A 21,415-nucleotide genomic window follows, 5' to 3' on the forward strand; every position below is an offset into this window, starting at 1 on the left:
GCTGGAAATTTGTTTCACTCTGTCTTTTTGTGGGTTCTGTTGCTCTAGAATTTGTTTAGAGCCATTTTTTTACAGGTATTTGGAGGGGTTTGGGGGAAAGCTCAAACAAGTCACTGCTTTTACTCTGCCATCTTGGCTCCGCCCCCAATACATTTATTAAGAGTGTATTGTATGCCAAATATTTATTTTCTTAAAAGTATCTCACTCTATTAACCCCATTTTATGGACTATAAAGGACATATGAAGAAAGACACTCTCTACATCCAGAGAAAACTGATAAATAGAAGTATATATAGAATAGTATTACATATATATGTGTATACTTACACATATACCTATTTGTGTCTAATATTAGCCATCTCTAGGGCAGGGGGAGGGAGGAAAAAAAAAGAAATGTTTAAGATAACTTTATCATATATTTAAAAGGTATAGCAAGTTGTACATAATAGATTTGCAGTTTCATGTGCAATCATCTTTTTTATTATACTATGTCAGGGTGGGGAACCTGTGACCTTGAGGCTACATGTGGCCTTCCAGGTCCTTGGGTGTGGCCTTTTGTTTGAGTCCGAGTTTTACAGAACAAATCCTTTTATTAAGGGGATTTGTTATGTGAAGTTTGGATTTAGTCAAAGGGCCATACTTGATTACCTAGAGGGACACATATGGCCTTGAGGCCACAGGTTCCCCACCCCTGTACTATGTTATGGAAATGCTTGTGTTATTCCATAAATTACAAAAAGTACCCTAATCCCCAAACCCCCAAGCCAATTTTTGATATTCACCCATTTGTATGTACTGGATTAAGTTGATTGACCTATTCTATAATTCCAGGCTAATTCCCCACTCAGGAAATCTCCTGATATCATGGAAGGTTTTGGGAAGGCACCATCCATGTTGTTTTGTAGTTATTTCCTTTTCTTCCTCCTCTGTCCAAAGTCAAGAAGGGTAGAGAAAGAGCTACGGTGTATAAAGTTTTTTTTTCCCCCTTATAACCGCAAAATAGCCCTTAGTGTTCTTCTAAAGTGTACATAGCAACTATAGGCCATTTAACACCTAGCCTCAAGAAAATGAGGAGATTTTTGTCAGTCTGTTGCCTTTCAGTTGACTACCTAAAATAAAGTTTGCTCAGTGTCATCAGAATTGCCTTTCCTGATATTCCTTTGGATGTGAGTCATATGTTATATCCTTTGGGGCAACCCTCTTGCTTTAGTTACACAGGGAATTTTCTTGAATTTAAAATTCCCCAATATCACCAATTCCTTGCCTTGGTTCCTCTCTGGAAATAAAGCAGCAATAATAGTATAAAAGTATCCATTTTCTTCTGTCCACTTAGAACTTAGCAATGAAAGTATAAATGAAAGTATGTAAGTTTTAATAAGAGGAATGCTTGAGGTATTTTTTTAATATCACTCCTAAGTGTGCAAGGAAGATCAAATTGGGATGATTATAATCTCCCTATGAACGCACTGATAGCTACAAATGGAAGGATATGAATTGTGTGTGATGTGTGCTGTTTGTGTATGTGTATACATGAAAGGAAGAAAGGATTGATAGCCAAGGAAGAAGCACAAAGGTTGGCTTGTAGGACATAGCAGGGGCATCATGACTATACTTTGTAATTATCTGAGTCATTCTTCCAAGCAACCCTAAGAGCTTTGACAAGATTATTTCAAAAAAAAAATCCTTGCACCATCTCTGTGAGACAGGATAGTGTCAAGTGTTATTATCTTCGTTTTAGCTGATGGAGAAAAACAGAGGCCCACAGGGGTTAAGTGGTCCACAGAAGGTCATACAGCAAGGCTATGTCAAAACTAGGAACAGACTTCTTTTTCCTGACTCTTTCAATCGAACATATTCCCTTTGCTCCAGCCTTGTAAATGCTTGTCTGTGATGTGCACTCATTTTGAAGGGCAAAGTTGATAACACTTCTCACAGAGTACAGAAAGAGGCTAACTGGTGCCTTAACCATCAATTATCACACAGTTGGAGCTGTGTGATACAAAATGTAGTTAGTTACAGTTCTTGCCCAGTTAGCTTATGATCTAAATTAGCAAGACAGATAAGGTATGAGCTCAGGAGAACAAGAATTTATTTTAGAGAAAAGGGAAACAACAGCATGATACGGAGGACTCTGAGCATGCCGTAACATTCAGTCAAGACCTTGTGTATGTCCTAGAGAATAAATATCAGCAAAGAATTCCTAAAGTAATTTAATTTGAAGGGTGGTCTTGATTAAGGGGAGGAGCACATGTCTGCAAAACAGATAATGACAGATTCTTCAATGAGGTATTTTTAAATGACCAAGTGGTTTTTAATTAAATAACTTGCCTAACCCTGGAAAATGTATTGAGGAAAATTTACGGGTTGAGTTTGAATTTCAAATTCACCAGGCCATGGTATCCTTCATTAAGATCCTGAGTGCACTTTTTAATGGCATCAGAATTGAAAAGCATTCTGGAGGAGCTTCCAAACTTTTATGCAAAAGGAAAATAACATTGAAATTATAGACAAATGTGATGTTTCAGATGAAGATTCTACTATTATTTAGAATGACGATTTTATGCTGAAAATATTCATTTAGGTAATCCAGATTATCTGAATAATGCTATAGGATTTCTTTGCTCCTTTGTTGTTGTTGTTGAGTAATGTCCAACTCTTTGTGACCCCTTGAACCATAGCATGCCAGGCCCTTCTATCTTCCACTGCCTCCCAAAGTCTGTCCAAGCTTACATTTGTTGTTTCCATGACACTATCTATCCATCTCATCCTCTGGCAACCCCCTTTCCTTTTGCTGTCAATCTTTCCCAATATCAGGGTCTTTTCTAATGAGTCCTGTCTTCTCATTATATGGTTAAAGTAGTTAGCTTCAGTTTCAGTATTTGATGTTCCAGTGAATAGTCTGAATTAATTTCTTTATGTATCGATTGATTTGATCTCCTTGCTGTCCGAGGGACTCTTTCTTCATCTTCTCCAGCACCCCAATTCAAAAGCTTCAATTCTTTGGCACTCGGCTTTCCTTATAATCCAACTTTCACAGCCATACATTGCTCCTGGAAAAGCCTTTGTCAGCAAGGTGATGTCTCTGCTTTTCAGTATGCTGTCCAGTTTGCTATGACTTTCCTTCCAAGGAGCAAGCTCCTTTAAAACAAACCGAAGCCCAGAAAAATGAACTTTTCAAAGGGCATACTTTAACAGATGGGAAGCTAGAACTGACTAATGGGTTGTAGACTGTGATTGTGTTGAGTCATGTACCATATACAACTTAATCATATGAAACAAAGAATAAACTTGACATTTAGTATTGAGATTCAAAATAATTTAATCATGTTCAAAAGCAAATACTGTCTTGTTTACCTTAATTTATGTGAAGTATTACTATATCTAACACCATAGAGCAAGATTGAGAAGCTTTGGGTTTGTGATTCTGGAACTGAATCAATTGCCGTGAGTTCATATAATGAGAAATAAGCACAATTGCATCCACTGCATTGTACTAAGCAATAATAGAGACAAGAGAGTTAGAAGACAGACATGGGTATAGTGCTCAAGGAGCTAATGCTTCATAGTAAATAATACCACTTCTCACCAATAGTGATATGGGGAAGTCCATTACTGATTAACACTTTTGTGTTGATGGTTCATAATTCTTAGTGTCTTTGTCTGGTAAGGAAATAGATTAAGCACAAACAGATAGATGATTCATGGTTTTGAAAACATGAATATTCTGAGTTACCTGGAAGGCTTTCAACTTTCCTCTACAATACATTTAAGGAACTAGGGAAATTGTTTTCCTTCCCAGAGAAAGGGTGATATAATTACTGGGGAAAATGGAATTCATACAATGTATATACATTTTAATTTGGAATTAGATGCTTTGAATATAGCATGCAAAACTTTGGAACTAGATGTTAGAATACCAAACGGTAAAAGGCAGAAATGATGATTGTAAAAGTGTCCTTGGTATGGGCACATTATCTACAATGTTACCTTTAATCAGGTTAAAAGGGAGAGGGGGTGTCCCATATTAACACTGCCTTCTCGTTGATAACATTTTCCATGAAAAAGAAAAATAACTAATGGTCAAATGCTGTATAGTAAGATCAATATCTTAGGCACATAAAAGTGCCTTTCTGATAATGTAGCATCAATAGATAATCTTGAAAACACAATTTTACAAGCTGCATCAACTGGAGCTCTCATAAACAGAGAGTGAGTCTAAAAACAGGCTATAAAACATACCCTGCATTGAGAGACAATTATTCAGGCTCCTTTCCTTAGTGACATAGTCCCTTTCCTTTCATTCCACAATCCTATCTCAAACTAAAGATGGACTTCCCCAGCAAAGACTCCTAATATTAAGCCACATAGTGAGGGAATAGGAAATTGAGTATGGTGACATTTTACAGGCATTTATTGAACACGTATTGCATGTTCTTCTCTGTGTACCACATAAGCAATAATAAAGAATCCAAAGATATTGTCCTTGCTCTTTTAATCAGGAAGACCTTGCTATGAATTCTGCCCCAGAGATTTACTACATGTTTGACCCAGGGCTCTGAAACTCACCTATAAAATCACAAGGTTGCTATAAGGATCAAATGAGATAATGTATGTAAAATGCTTTGCAAGTCTTAAAACATTGCATCAATATCACATATGTTAGCAATGATAAGAGTCTTAAGGATGTACAACTCAGAGAAAATAAGCCCGTGGATGGTGGCGTCAAGGTACAACTTGTACTTTGTACAACTTCAGTACAAAGTACTGAAGGAACAAAAAGTAAAGGTATCAGACATCAGTATGAGATTAGATTAATAAAGAAAGGCTTACTGAAGGAGCTGATGTCTTCAGATGGCTTTTTTTTAACGAAGTTTTTTTTTTTTTTTTTTTTAAGGACTGGCCAACAGGAAACAGCCATTCTAGGTGAGAGGAGGAGTTCAAAGAAAGGAAAAGTATCGGGATTGAGTAAGATGTAATTTTGGGCCATAGAACAAATGGCCAGACAAGAACAAAGGGATTGTATTAGTGAGAAATAAAAGGTGAGATTGGAAAGATGTTATGACCAGTGAGCTATAGGCCTTTGGCTTTCAGTCCAGTGTGTTCCCATTGCACGAAGTAGACAGCTATCACTTTATATGTCCTGTATAATGTATTGAATGTAATGTATTGAATAGAATGCCCTAGTGAGTTTCTGGCAGTCATACACTTCTGTGATAAAATATTGCTTACCCCTTTTGACTTCATAGAGTGGACATAGAATGTTAAAACTTTGTACTCCATCTCCTGTATAGTGATCCCATGATCCTTTGATATAGATAGATCATTTGATTGTAGACTCAGAGAATTCAAGGAGTCTTAGAGATTATATTGTCTAATCTGCTTATTTTATAGATGAAATAGAGGCTCAGAGAGAACATGTAATCTCCATAAAGACACCCAGAAGCAGAGCTTCACCTGGAACTCTGCTACAGATTCCTAAGTCAGTATTCTTTGATGTTATTAAATTTATCAGTGATTCAGTTCACGCTTCATAGCTAGATGATGGCTAAGATTTGGCTTAGCTCTAATATTCTATGGCACTTTAACTTCCAAAGGCTTGATAGGTACAGAAATTTTTATTTTTTTGAGGCAGTCGGGGTTAAATGACTTGCCCAGGGTCATATAGCTAGTAAGTATCTGGGGCTGGATTTGAAAACTCAGGTTCTACTGATTCCAGGACTGGTGCTTCATCAATTGCACCACCTAGCTGCCCCCGGTCCAGAAATTTTAAAAGGCTTGCAGTCAGAGGTGACAATACCTGGTAGTATGATGGCCAGGAGTGACTGACTGCTTTTAAGTATATTAAGCCAAGACTGACAAGTTGTCCTCTAAGACTATTGAGGTCGGTTTATGAGGTGATTTAGGAGAATTAGATTAGGTCTAAATAAGGATTTTCAACAGAGAAAACCTTACCAAGGCAGGTTGTGGGATTTCTACAGTAGTAGTAATAAGAATTCACATTTATAGAGGTCTTCAAAGCCTACAAAATACTTTCCTCAGTAGGTAGGATATATATTACCACCATTTTATAGATGAAGAAAAAAGAAGTTAAATGAACAGTCAGAGGATAGAAGATATTGCCACTGTTATAGATGAACATTTTGATGCCTTCTAGAAGAAGAAAGGGACCTTTGGTTTAATAAAAATTTCTAAAATATGTGTATGAAGAGAAGCACCCTGAGTCGAGAGTTGGAGCGTCTTATGTGAGTAAAATCAAGGTCAGTGTCACTGGATGACAAAATACATGGGAGTGAATAAGGTGTAAGAATAGTGGAAGGTGGGGAGACAGTTAATGCAGGATTTTGAATGCCAAACAGAAGATAATATATTTGATCCTACAGGTGATAGGGAGCCATTGGAGTTTATTGAATAGGGAGGCCTGACATGGTCAGACATGAAATTTAGGAAGATCCATTTGACAGCTGAGTGGAAGATGGACTAGAGTTGAAAGAGATTTGAGGCAAATAGAGGGGATGAGGGCCTCCAACAGGGTTGGGTCAGTGTGAGAGGGGAGAAAGGGGCATATTCAACACATGGGGTGAAGGTAAAATCAACAGCACCTGGTAACAGATTGGTTATGCAGGGGTGTGTGTGAGGAATTGAGGATGATAGCTAGGTTGCAAGCCTGAATGACTGGGAGGATGATAGTACCCTTGACAGTAATAGGAAAGTTAGGAAAAAGAGAGACAAAGGGAGGGGAGATAATGAGTTCATTTTGGACATGTTGAATTTAAGATGGCCCTGGGACATCCAATTGGAGATGATCAATAAGCAGTAGATGTAAGCTTGGATGTCAGTAGGGAAGTTAGGGTTGGCTAAATAGATTTGAGAATCATCAGCGTAGAGGTGATCATTGGATTGATGGGAGCTGAAAAGATCATCAAATAAAATAGTTTGGAGGGAAAAGGGAAGAGGGCCTAGATTAGATCTCTGGCAGTCAACCAACATTATTGGACCTGACTTGGATGAATATCCAACCAAAGAGATTGAGGAGGAGTGGCTAGACAGATGAGGGGAGAACCAGAGCAGAGTAGTGTCATGAAAATCCAGAGAGAAGAGAACATCATGGAGAAAGCTACAGAGAAGTCAAGAAGGATGAGGAGTGAGAAAATGCCATTTGATTTGGTAACTAAATGATTATTTGATGCAAGCAGTTTCAGGTAAATGATGAGGTTGAAAGCTAGACTGTAGAAAGTCAAAAAGAGAGTGAAGGAAGGAAAGTAGAAGAATTGATTGTAGGCAGCCTTTTCAAGGAAGTGTGGTTAAGGTCAAATATTCATTTCTAGTACAGCCCTGTAACTTGATCCAAAATTCCATGAACACATTACTGTCTGATTCTCTATCCTGGGCTATACTAATCTCTAATGCCAACCCACAATTTCGAATATTTTCAAGGGTTTTTATGTGATTTGGAACCCAAAGGGCCTCAGCTGAGCTGGAGTTAAGTACTATCGAGATTCTATCTACATAGTAACATGATTTAAAGAAAAAAAAACAAATATAATAAAACAGGCATCTAAACAAATGTTTTTCCTTCAAAATGCTACTATTGCTGTTAGAACCCATGGAATATGCTTTGAAAATCCATAATGATAGCAAACCTTTGCCCTTTACAAATGGATTTGAATTTTCTAAGAAGAAATTTGGACTGACAGAGCTTAAGGGATCAAGCATAGGAGTCAAATTTTGAGTCCAAAACAAAATATGGCTATGGTTTGCATTCTGGCTATGAAGACAGCTCCAGAAAGTGACAAAATAATTTTAAGCAATGGCAACATAACTGAAATAATAATATAATTTCCTAAGGTGATTACTTTGAGGAGACAGTCGTCATTTGAATGTATATGTTCTGGTGTTTTTGTTTAAGTGGGGAAAAAAACCAGATAGGTCATTTATAGTACACACACACACACACACACACACACACACACACACACACACACAAAATATTGGTTATTTTATAGTACCCTTTTCTATATCCATACAGTCATACACATAAATGTATATGTCTATAAGTTCATTGAAAAATCTGAAGTCAAAATATTTATATGTTTAATATAAATATTTAATGTTTTAATATAAATATTCAACATTTATATTTATTTAATATTGATATTTAATACTTTAATATAAATATTTAATGTTTTGTGATTCCAAAAAATTTAAAACAAAGTAAGATGCCCATCAATTGGGGAGTGGCTAGATAGGTTGTGGTAATGAATACAATGGAATGTTTCTGTACTTTAAGAAACAGTGTGTATGATGAAGAAAACAGAGAGGCTTTGTAAAACTTAAATGTATTGATACAAAATGAATTAATCAGAAGCAGAAAAAATATGCTAAATACCTATAGCTATATAAATAGAAAGAGCAACCACAAAAAAGACCAAAGCTGAATGTTATGAAATTATAATGGCCAAACTTAGCTTCAAAGAAGAGATGTGAGAAGGCACCTCATTCACCTTCTTTACAGGGGTGGGGGAATATGGGTATGGGATACTGCATATATAAAATGTCAAACTTTTCCAATGTGTTCGTTTTGCTGAAATATTTTTTCCTCTCTTTTTTTTTTGTTCATTGTTTTGAGGGATGACTCCCTGGGTAGGGGATGCATTGGGAAATGTAGGTAATGTGAAAACAAAGTATGTCAATATTTATTTTTAGGAAGAGAAAATAGTGAGATTGTTTAAACTAAAATTTGAAAATCATGTCTCACCTCAGTGTCACTTTCTTTTCCTCAGTAAGGGGATTTAGAATTTTGACAACTCAGAACAACTCAAGTTTTTAAGTATAACTATAAGCTCAAGTTAGTAAGATTAACTAATATTGTCTTTCAATATTGACTATTGATAAAAATCAGGTGAATTTTCATCTGTAGCAGAAAGGAGCCCATGTTCAACTATTTAAATTAGTGTTCTCTTATTTTCCTAATGTTAATATTGACTTTTCTTGTTATTTTTATTCATTTTTGATATATTGTTTTTATACTTTCATTTCTGAATCTATCCCTTCTCCTCCCACTGTTCAATAATATATTCCTTGTATTGGAAAAAGGAAAGAGAAGGAAAAAAAAGTAATTCAGCAAAACTAATCAATACATTAATTGGGTCTGACAGGTTAGGAAATGTCCCATGCCAATTGAAGGTGGTTCACTTTTTCAGCTCTTCTTTGTGGATCAAGAATTAGTTATAATAATTTACAAAGGCATCAGTTGTTTTTTTTTCTTTCACATTCTCATAAAAATTTGGTATATTTTTTCCTGGTTCTTTTTATTTAACTCTGGACCGGTTCATATAATTCTTCCTATGCTTCTTTGACTCCTTAATTTTCATTGTTTCTTATAGTATAATAATATTTCATTATATTCATGTACCAAATTTGTCTAGCCATAACTTAATAAATTGATCTTTGTTCACTTTTGATAATAAAGTGAATTCTTTTTCTGTCTCTTAAGTTCTATGTTCAGGAAAACCAAAGAGCAACTATTGATTTTATTATCTGCCCCCACCTTTTCTTCCATTGACTCTGTAACCCAACCAAGTATTCCAGGGTCAGAAGTCAGTCTGGCTACATTTTGTTCTTGTTATTGTTGTTCAGTCATTTCAGTTGTGTCTAACTCTTTGTGACCCCATTTAGGGTTTTCTTGTCAAAGATACAGGAGTGGTTTGCCATTTCCTTTTCCAGCCCATTTTACAGATGAGAAAATTGAGTTAAGATGAGGAAACAGGGTTAATATGAAAAAACAGGGTTAAGTAACTTGCCCATCATCTGAGGCCAGATTTGACCTCAGGAAAATGAATCTTCCTGACTCCAGAACCAGCATTCTATCCACTGTGCCATCTAGCTGCCCTTCTAGCTCCGTACCTATAGGCAAATGATAGAAAAAATGCCCTTTCTTGAGCTACCATACAGCATGTAGGAACTTGTTTGCCCTGAGATTTCTAGGGGAAAAGCCAAGATGGTGGATGGCCCCAGCTTTCTGTTGCATGTGTACTATTGTCATTTGTAAAAACTGATTCTTGAAAATGTCTCAACCTCCCCCAAAGAGCCTTATATAGGAACTACAACGGCCAGGGTCAAAGGCTTGTGGTTCAACCCTAATCTCTGCCTCCCTTTCCCCATGCTTATGGGGCAATCCTATGACAGTGATGTGTTTTTATAATATACTTATGTTACTTAAAGGGTCAGCAGTGAGCTTATAAAGCCCAAATTGCTATTGGAGCTTTGGAGGAGTTGGAGACTTGCCATGGCCTATTGTCTTCAGATTCTGGAGAGTGGAGCTGATATTTTAGCATCTTGATCCTGAATATTCTTCTTTAATTTATTCTATGACTGATTCAGAAGGAGTAAGATTTACCTACTCAGTCCATGGGTCTCCTCATTAAAAATTCATCCTTGTCCATTTTAAAATATGCAATAGATTTATTATAGGCACAGAAAACATGGCTTGTAATATTCCATCCTGTAAGAGATTGGACTTTTAGGATTTAGAATAGAAACTTTTACTTCGATTTAAGTGGATTTCATATGTGTACACACACACACACACACACACACACACACACACACACACACACACATATCCCTGCATAGTATCATAGAATTTTCAAGTTGAAAGGAACCTTAGAAACCATCTAATCGTTATCCTTAATTTTACATATAAGAAAACAGAAGCTCAAAGAGGTAAGGTAACATGGCTAATTATTGGACTGGAGTCCAGATCTGACTCAGTCTAATGATATTTCCATTATACCACACTACCTCCCTGTTTTTGATAATACACTTTTTTTTTCAGATGCAGTTGTGTCCATTTAATACAAGGGCTCTTTAGAGGGTTTTGAAACAGAGAACACTACTCTGTGTTTACAGTGACTGTGGGCAGAATGACTGTTCTTGACCCTTCTAAGGCCTCGTTTTACAGAATTACATAATTCAAGGACAGATGAAGGTACTCTCTTAACGTGTTCTTCCTTTAGAGATGTGACCTTGCTAATGCACCAGAAACTCAGCAACATTTTATAAACAGAGCAGGAACTGTGCCCTGATGAAGAATTAGAAAAATAAAGAAATGACATCAACTTCTTCAACCCAATAAACAAAATACGCCAAAGGAAAATTTGAGTTATCTGTCTAATGAAGATTGCAATCATATCAAGGTGTGCTTACAATGGAGCTCAGTGACCTTTTTGTTTTGCCTCCAGATTTTGCTTTTAGTGCTCATTGTTTTTTGTAATTCTATTCAAGTAAATAGATAGTTATTAAGCACTTACTGTGCTCATTTACTGTGGTAAACAACGGGAATATGAAAATGAAAGAAGACAGAGTCCCTTTCCTCAAGTAACTTACAATCTAATAGGAAGAAATAACAAAGAGAATTATGTAACAAATTATAATATAATATAGCAAAGTACCCTTGAGAGGTCCAGAGGATTATGTGGGAAGGTAAGTTGAACATAAATATAGAGGGTTTGGGGTACTATGCTAACTAGTTAATTTTAAAATCCATAATCACTGGGAAGCCCTTGAAGATTTTTTCTTTATTTTTTTCCCTCCCTCTCTCAAAAGGCTTACATTCTAAAGACATGGTAGATATAGTCCACAGCAACATGTTACCAATAATGATGTGTGTTTGGAAAATAATGTGAAAGACACTATTGATGTGGGAGTGACTAGAAAAAGAGATGGGGTATCCATATAATGAAAATTAGTGCCGGCATAGTCCAAGTGGTCGATTAGAGCTATGATAATATCCAAAGAACAAGAAGAAGTCCAACCTATTGGGTTGACCCTGTATAGACAATTTATAGGAAACACCTGGACAAGAATCAAACAGGATGAGAAGTCCCAGAGAGACTGCAATCTGCTTCAATGGAGGGAGTATTCTCTTAATAGTGTTGAAATTACAGAGCCATCTGTGTATAAAGCAATTTGAGGAGAACACAAGACATCTAGGTAGAAATACCAGTCAAGTAGCTGGGAATCTGACAGAAGTTCAGAGAAGAATTCAGAAATGGAGATGAAGATTTTGAAGTCATCTGTATAATAATGCTTGAAGCAGTGGGAGTTGATAAGGTTGCCAAGTGATAGGGAAAAGTGAAGAAGGCTGAGCACAAAGCTATTGCAAGCACTGATGTTTAGGAGTTGGGAAGAACAAGTGGAAAACAGAGGACATAGAAAATTATCAGAAAAGTAGGAGAAAAACCAAGAGTGCAGTGTTACAGAACCAGGGAAGGAGAGAGTTTCAAGAAGACAAAGGTGGTCATCAGTATTTAATCCTGTAGACAGATTAAGGGCAGGAGAGACTGAAAAAGACCATTGTATCTGGTTATAAAGAGGACATTAATGACTTTAGACATGACGTGATTGGAAATTTGATTGTAACAGGCACAGGATTATATAGTAAAGAATTTTGGCAGTGAATGTAGATGACAATTTCTAAAAGTTTGACAGTGAGAAGTTAGAGGTTAATGGCTTGAGGAGGCAATGGGTTCAAGGACATTCTTTTAAATGATGGGGAAGACCTAAGGATACTTTAAAGAAGAAAGGAATAAGCTCAAACAGAAGTCAAGAAGTTAATTAAAGGCACAGAAGAGATGGAAATGGATGGGATTCATTGTAAAGGTCAAAGGGTTATCTTTGTCAAGGACAATGACTTACCTAATCCTTTTGAGACAGAAGGGAAGGAAAGGAAGCTAGGTGACAGAATATAGAGTTTTTGAAATGTGGAAGATGAGGGAGAACACAAATCATGTTTAATGTTTTGATCTTTAGAGTAAAGTGTAGGAGACAAGATCATTAGCTGAAAGGAAGGGATGAAGCTAGATGTAGGGAATGTGATAGGAAGGCAAGAAAAGATGAATAACAACTTCCATTATATGATGAGGGTACAGCTGGGGTTAGGTAGCTTAAATTTGAGGTGGAACCATAGTCAGCATTGTTTTGTGACCTTTCCTAGTGAGTGCTCAATGACTGAGACAGTATGAACAGAGAAGACAAATGGCGAGAGGTGAGTTACTCAATATAAAGGATTTGCATAGAGGAACAGAAAAAGTAAAGACAGTGAGATCTTCCAGGGTGGAGGGAGTAAAGAATAATTTTGAAATATTTGACCAGATGAATTCTCAATAGTGTACAGGACTATAGTAAGAACTGAAACTGAGCAGGTACCAAGGTGATCTGCTCATTGAACTCTTTCTCAGTTATAGAAAAGCACATCTTTGAAGTTTTTGTACAAGTAGTGGTCAAAATCTATAACTTTTTTGTTTTATTCTTGTTTTTGGTCTTTATACCTTGGTCATAACCTCTTTTTGGGGGGGGCAATGGGGGTTAAGTGACTTGCCCAGGGTCACACAGCTAGTAAGTGTCAAGTGTTTGGTCTGAGGCTGGATTTGAACTCAGGGCCGATACTCTATCCACTGCGCCACCTAGCTGCCCCCAGTCATGACCTCTTGACCAGCACATTGAAACCTCTCTTATTAGAAAAACCGACACGTATAACCACTGTATCTGACAACAAATATTGTATTATACATCCATGGTATTCCATTTCTACTGATATCAGTAGACATGTTTCCATTAAAGATTAATCTTTGAACTAATCCATACAACACTTCCAAATTCTCTCAACATTATCATCAACTAGCCAACAAAATCTCCATTTAAAAAAAATTATGCATAAAGACTTCTGCAAAAGCTTTGCTTAAATCTAAGTAAATTAGATCAATTGTATCCCTTTAATCTGCCTGTCAGTCTAGTAATCCATTCAGGAAAGGAAATTAGATTATTCTAGCATAAGACAGCAAGAGTCAGTGAAACAAGCACTAGTTCTGGAGTCACAGGATCTGAGTTCAAATTTAGCCTCTGATATTTACTAACTTGTGTGACCTCGAGCAAGACATTTTAACTTCCTAGACCTCAGTCTCCTCATTGATAAAATGAAGGGGTTAGATTAGATGACTTCAGAGGTTCTTTCCAGCTTTAAACTATGATCTCATGTTTCATCATTAGTTGTCTGGAGACGTACCATCATTATAACTAATTCATGTTTCTTTGTCTTTTAGTGTTGTGTTCATTTTTTTTACTGTCACCATAACATATATTATTCTGCTGTTTCTGCTTACTTGGTTCTGTATCAGTTCATAATAGTCTTCCTATGTTTCTCCAAAATATTAATCATTTCTAATAGGTAATAGTAATAGTATTCCATTATAGTTATATCCTACGTTTTGTTCAAGCATTCTCTGACTATTGGGCACCCACTTTGATCCATTTTTTTTAGCACAAAAAAGTGCTAGGAATATTTTGGTTTTTATGTGGTTTTTCTTTTTCTCATGGACTTCTTTAGGGTATATGCCCATTAGTGGGAGTTTTTCTTGCATCATAACAAATTGTTTTATAAAATGATTGAAAAGTGTCTCCAACATTGACAATTACTTCCTTATTTTATCACTGTTGTAATACAGAGAAATATGGAGTGGCATCTTAGCATTGTTTTAATTTGTCCTCTCATTATTAGTGAATTAGACTAGTCTTTCACATGGTTGTTAATGGTTTACAATTTTTTTTTGAGAACTGTTCATATCTTTTCACTAATTATCTTTTGAAAATGTTTCTAGGGTATGTATACATATATATGTGTATATATATATATATATACGCACACACATACACATACAAATACACACATATGTACATATATCTATATCTACATTCCAATTTCCTAGACATTTTGGCTATCAGATTCTTGTCAGAGACATTTAATGGAAGATGTTTTTCTTCCAGAGGCCAGAATCTTAATGGAAGCAAGCCAAGATCTGAAACTGGGCAAACACATAATGAAGCTGAAAGAGCTAGAGGCAGGAATGGAAATAAAATCCAAAGCAGTGATCATATTGAGGTTCAAGATGAGACTAGGCTGATCTTCAAGTTGTAGTTCAGTACTGGACAAATAGGGGCAGCTAGGCTGGCAATTAGGAAGGCTCATCTTAAGTGGCCTCAGACACTTCCTAGCTGTGTGACCCTGGACAAGTCATTTCACCCTGTTTGTCTCAGTTTCTCATCTGTAAAATAGGCTGGAAAAGGAAATAGCAAATCACTTTAGTATCCTTGCCAAGAAAACCCCAAATGGAGTCATGAACATCATGAAGAGTAGGACACACCTGAAAGGATTCAACAAAAAACTTGACAAATAACAGAGTACTAGATGGTTAATTGAGCCCATTCAATTTCAAACAAGCCCATGTGCTTGTTTCTATGCCTTGCCATGTGGAGCCAACTCCTATGTAGCATCACTTAGGTAGAGAAACGATTGATGTCTGAACAGGAATGATCAGTTGGGATAAAAAGTAGAGCTCCAGAGACCATAAGTCTTGACTAGAGAGGAAATTTAGGGGAATTGAGTGAGTAGGCAGTGTGATAGGAGAGGAGACTGTGATTAGAAAGGAGATTTTCAAGGATTGTGATCTTAAAGCAGTTTTGAGTAAGGGCGAAGTCTTATGTATCACACCTTGGTGAGCTGGTGAATTAAAATATAGATGGTAGAACTCTGAGTCCAAGGTTTTAGAAGGAGCAGCCACATGAATGTTGAAGTGAGTGAAGATGTCAAACGGAAGAAAATCACAAAGCTGGGTGCTAAGATAATTGAGGAAGTTGGGATTCTAACTATAACAGCAAGAAAGATCTGAAATGTGTCATAAAATTGGAAGGCATGAACCTCAAAAGAGGAAATTTGTAGAGTGGAGATTCTGAAAGTAGCAATAGGAGCCAGAAGGATACTGTCTCCGTCTGTGGGCTGGTTGCTTATCAGTGGGAATGAGAAAAATGAACAGAGAGACTGTGGTAAGGCAAATGACATCCTTCAAGGGTGCATAGGTTTCAGTTAATGCAGAAAAGTTGAAGGAGCATATAAGGAAGGGACTGAGGATGGTGAGGGACTGGTTACTTATGATAGAACCGAGGTTCCAAAGGACACAGCAGAAATGATGGGCGGAACAACATAGGGACTTGTGAGGGATAGGGTTGAAATTGATTTGTGTGAGCTCAAGCAGGGAGCTAGCAGAGGGAAGACATTTTTATATAGGGAAGTAGTTAGAGATTAAAGTTTTGGCAGTAATGTGTAATCCAATTGGAAAGGCATTATAGTTGGAATGTAAAGAACTTTAAATACTAACCAGCCGAGTTTATATTTTATCCTAGAGGGAAAGGGGAGACATAGAAAGAAACTCCTTAAACAAGTGAATGACAAGGTCAGGACTTGCTTTAGAAATATGAATTTAGCATTGATGTCTGAAATGAATTAGAAAGGGAAAGAGACTGGGTGCAGAGAGACCAGTTAGGTGGCTCTTGAAGTAGAACTGGCAAGAAGTGACGATGAGTTGAGTTAACGTTGTTTACTATGTGGTTGGGGTGATGGCGAATTGAGAGAGGTGTTCATGGAACTGGAATTGACAGGATTTGGAAACCGACTGAATATGAGGGGAAGGTAAGCAGGAGTGAAGAGTTGAGGATGATTGAGATTGTGACTGAGAGAATGGTAATACTCTTCACCAAAATATGGAAGTTATGAAAAGAAATGGGAATAGGAGGAAGACAAGCTCTATTTTGGAATGTTAAGTTTGAGATGCCTGTAGGTCATTTAGTTGCAGATATCCAACAGACAACTGGAGATGAAGAACTGGGGAGAGATGAGGGCTTGATATATACAGATCTGTGAGTTATTGGCATACAGATGGGAACTGATGATAGATATCACACATAGAATGCAGTAAAGAAAGGTCCCAGGACAGAATTTTGGAGTGTACTCATACATTGAGGCATAGAGGCAAAAGATGATGATTGGACAAATGAAACTAAGAAGGAGCATCCAAACAGGGAAGAAGAGAACCACGACGATGTACAGGTTCTGGCATGTAGAAAGCACTTAATGAATGCTTATTGACTAATTGATTGAGCAATGTCAGGAAAACCCAAACAAGAGAAAATATTCAGGAAGAGGCCCCATAAACAAATGGTCAGTTTGCAAATCTCAGTGATTACAGGAGTAATGGTATCCCCAATAGAAATAAGGAAGTTAGGAAGTAGGGTAATTTTTTTGGGAAAGGTAATGAGTTCCATTTTGGACATGTTAAGTTTGATATGCCTGTGTATGAAAATATGCATAGTCATCTCTTGATTGAAACCATTAAATTAAATGAAGTGAATTAGATTTGGTCTTGAATCCTAGTTTCCTCTATTTCTACCTTTGTGACCTTGGTAGATCACTTCATCTTCCTAGGCTGAAATTTCCTTTACTATAAAATGCAGGGGTTAATCTATAGTGGTTGATATAAGTCTTTCTTTGGATCACCTTGGAGGCCAAAGAACTGGTCCTCCTCTTTTGTCTTCCATGTTTGCTTGCTTGATAGAGCCACAGTTTATTTTGTATTCAACCTACATCATTAATTTATTATTGACTCTATTTTATCAAAATCCTTTAAACTAAAAAACATTTATTAAGTTCCTATTACGTACAAGGGACTTTGTTAGATTCTGGTGGATATAAAGGTGAAAAATAACAAAGTTCCTAATGTCAATGCCCTTTACTGACTTTTGGGGGATCAAACATAGACAGATAAATATGCTACAAGATAGAACGTTATATGAACAAAGAGAAGCATCCAATTAGCAAAGGTGACAACAGATGGGAATAGTTAATGTTGGATGGGTTATAATAAGACAAGGTTGCACAGACATTGTTGGTGGAGTTGAGAATTACCCTAACCATTCTGGAAAGCAATTTGGAATTATGAGAGAGAGTGACTATAACATTTGATCCAGAGATTCCATTGCTAGATATTTACCAAAAGGAGGTCAATGACAAAAATAAAAGCCCTGTACTTATAGCAGCACATTTGTGTGCATGTGCTGGAAAAAAAGTAGAAACAAAATAAATGACTTTGATTAGGGAATGGCTTAAAAAGGTGAGGTGCATAAATGTAAAAAAATATTCCTGTGCCATAAGAAGTGATTAATAGATTAACACAGAGAAGCATGGAAAGACATATGCATTGATTTATAGTGAAGTAAGCATGGGGGCAGCTAGGTGGTGCAGTGGATAGAGCACTGGCCCTGGAGTCAGGAGGACCTAAGTTCAAATTCAGCCTCAGACACTTAACCCTTACTAGCTGTGTGACCTTGGGCAAGTCACTTAACCCCATTGCCTAGCCCCCCCCCCAAAAAAATAATGAAGTGAAGTAAGCAGAATGGGGAAAATAATATACTCATTATCTACAACCATATAAATGGAAAGAAAAATAACAAAACAATTAAAATTAAAATGACAGTGACTAAGCTTGACCCCAAAGAAAAGCTTTTTTTGCAGAGGTGGGAGACAATGGGTGTGGAGCACTGCATTTAGACTTTTTCATTATGTTGGTTAATTTCACTGAACTTTATTTCCCCGTTTAACTTATTCATAATAAAGGATGGCTTTCTGGGAGGAGGGGGAAATACTTTGGGAAATGTTGGTGATGTAAACACAAAAGCAATATAAACGAAACAAACAAACCTGTTTTAAAAATAAAAATAATGAACAAAGGGACAATTCAAACAAGGTACTGCAAGAAAACTTGAGATGGGAGAGATCACCTTCATGTGGGGAAATGAAGGAAGGCTTTGTGGAGGAAGGTGGTGCCTGAATTGGGTACCTTGCACATAGGGATGGCGTATGAATTAGGCATAGATTTGAGACTCCACCTATAGGGAACTACTAGGTGAGGACATTCACTTTGCAGATTTCAAAATCTTTCTCTCTTTTTGTGTGGCTGGAGTTCATTCTAAAGTGAGGGTAGAACCACCACATGTTTCTCTCTTGAAGAAAGACTCTCCTCTCTGGAATTCTGCACCAACTGTACCCCTCCAGTTGGCAGGCAGCCTTGCATCAGTATTCCCTTTACCAATGGAGTTGTGTCTAAGTAGAAGTGTGTAAAGTGCTCCAGGCTTAGTTGGAAACTTGGATTACAAAAAATAAGTGGGAAAGAATAGGTTGGAGCTAGATTACAGAATGACAGAATATGGAGTTTTTATTTACTTTATAGGCAATGGGGAGCCCTTGAATGTTATTGAGTAGCATAGCAAAGCCTGCATTAGGAAGATTATTTTGGCAACTGTATGGAGAATAGTTTCGTAGAGATGGACACTGAAGGTAGGGAGACCAGTTAGGAAGCTATTATATTTGGCAGTCCAAGGAGAATACTGGGAGCCTTAAACTAGGATGGCAGGGAGTGGGAAAAAGAGCAAACAGATAGATATAAGAGAAACTGGAGAGATAAAATGGAGAGAAATGGATGGGAGTGTGTGTGTGTGTGTGTGTGTGTGTGTGAGTGTGTGTATGGTAAAAGTCAAAGATGAATCTATGATTTCTAGCCTGCGTACCTGCTCTCTATTCTCACATGAAAGGAGTGAGGAATCTTGAATACAATTACCAACTTTGTCATGCTTCTGTGACCATAGGAAAGTCACTTGACCTCACTGTTCATCAATTTCCCTGTCTGAAATTCAAGAATGCTTTGTCCAAAGTACTTAGAAACCCTAGAAAAAAAGAGTATTTAATCTTGCTTTTAAAAAACATTAAACAACTTTCAAGGTTTCTTCTGTTGTTCCATTCTATATGTTTGCATTAGAGACATATTGAGATATTGGAAAAAGTCACTAGCTTTATCTCCTATTTACCAATACTACCTTTGAGCTTTATTTTTCTGCAAGAAAAGATGAAAGGATTCCATAGGTGTACTTATTCAGAGATTCCTCAAACTTTTCAATCCCAAGGAAAACATAAAATAGCAGGAAACAGGAAATGCCAAACCTGCTGTTTCATTTAGTTCTGTCCCTGATATCTCTTAGGCAGTAAGCATTTAACAATTTAGTCTGGCTGTTATACTGTGCTTTTTTCCTTGCCTTTTTTCTCCATCCCTTTTCACTGACCTGTCTGTTGGTCACCAGTCTGTCACTGGCCAAGTGATTTTGAGGTGATCTTGCAGTCCAGACCCCTTATTTTACAAGTGAGAAAACTGAATTCCAGATGGATTGAATGCTGTGCCTGAGATTACATAACCAATAAGTGGCAGATCTTGAATTCAAAACCAGCTCCTCTGACTCCAAATGTAGGACTCTTTCTACCTCCAGTCTGTGTAGACCTCTTCCACAAAACTTTAATTTTGTGTATCACTTCATGGGCAAAATATTAGGACATCTTACTATGCTTCCTTTCTTTCATATGCTGCTTATTTTGAAAGGGACAAATAAAGTTACACATTTAGGTTCAAAGAAATTAATTGCACGAGTGTTAGAAAGACCAATAGTTCATGTCAAAAAGACCTGGCTAGTTCAATCTATTGTCCCAACAGTGGGACATGGCAGTCCAAAAAGATTGGCACAATCTGATGAGAAAGGTACACCCTTGGGGGCAGCTAGGTGGTGCAGTGGATAGAACACTGGCCCTGGAGTCAGGAGGACCTGAGTTCAAATCTTGCCTCAGACCAGACACTTGACACTTATTAGCTGTGTGACCCTGCGCAACACTTAATCCCAATTATCTTTTCAGGTAAAGGAAGGATTAGATAGCTTAATAGCTGTACTGTGACCCTCAGCAAGTCACCCAAGATACTGCTGAAGTTTCCTCATCTGTAAAAAAGTTAAGGTGGGATACTGTGCCCTGTAATGTTTCTTCCAGCTCTGAATCTATGATATGATGCCTATGAAATCTCTCCAAATCCGAGTTTGTGATTCTGTGATCTTGGGTAAACCCCCTTTCCCACCATTCTTATGTTTATTAATAATTAGGGTTCAGATATTAACTTTCAGGGTTATTGCAAACTACTTATCAGCATGCTTAATATCAGTTGATACTGAATATTGTAACCAAAGATACCTTCCATTTCTGATTTGTTATTATGGGATCACAGATCAGGAACTGGAAGGAACCTTCCTTATGACTTCGTGGTCATGTAGTCTAACCCTCTAATTTTATAGATGAGGTAATTAAGAAATCTCATGGAGATTAAGTGATTCTGCCTGAAAACTTAGTTTTTTTGTAATCCTACGGACCAGGACCATGCTCTCTAACTTTACTCTCACTGTTACCCATGTATTGTTTCCATGCAGGATCATAGATTTGGAGTTATAAGAAACCTTTATGATCATCTAGTTCAGTCCCCTCACTTAACATATGGCAAATTGAGGCTTAGCCATATGAAGTAAATTGCCCAAATTCACACAGGTTTTAAGTGGCAGCATCCAGATTTTGAATCCAGGTTCTATGACACCAAATCCAGCACTCTGCCTCAGTGTACTTGCTCAACTGTTTATCTCCTTTCATTCTGTCAACCCCATTTTCATCTCT

Source organism: Vombatus ursinus, unplaced genomic scaffold (genome assembly GCF_900497805.2).
Source record: "Vombatus ursinus unplaced genomic scaffold, bare-nosed wombat genome assembly UNPS02014781.1, whole genome shotgun sequence".
Taxonomy (NCBI): domain Eukaryota; kingdom Metazoa; phylum Chordata; class Mammalia; order Diprotodontia; family Vombatidae; genus Vombatus; species Vombatus ursinus.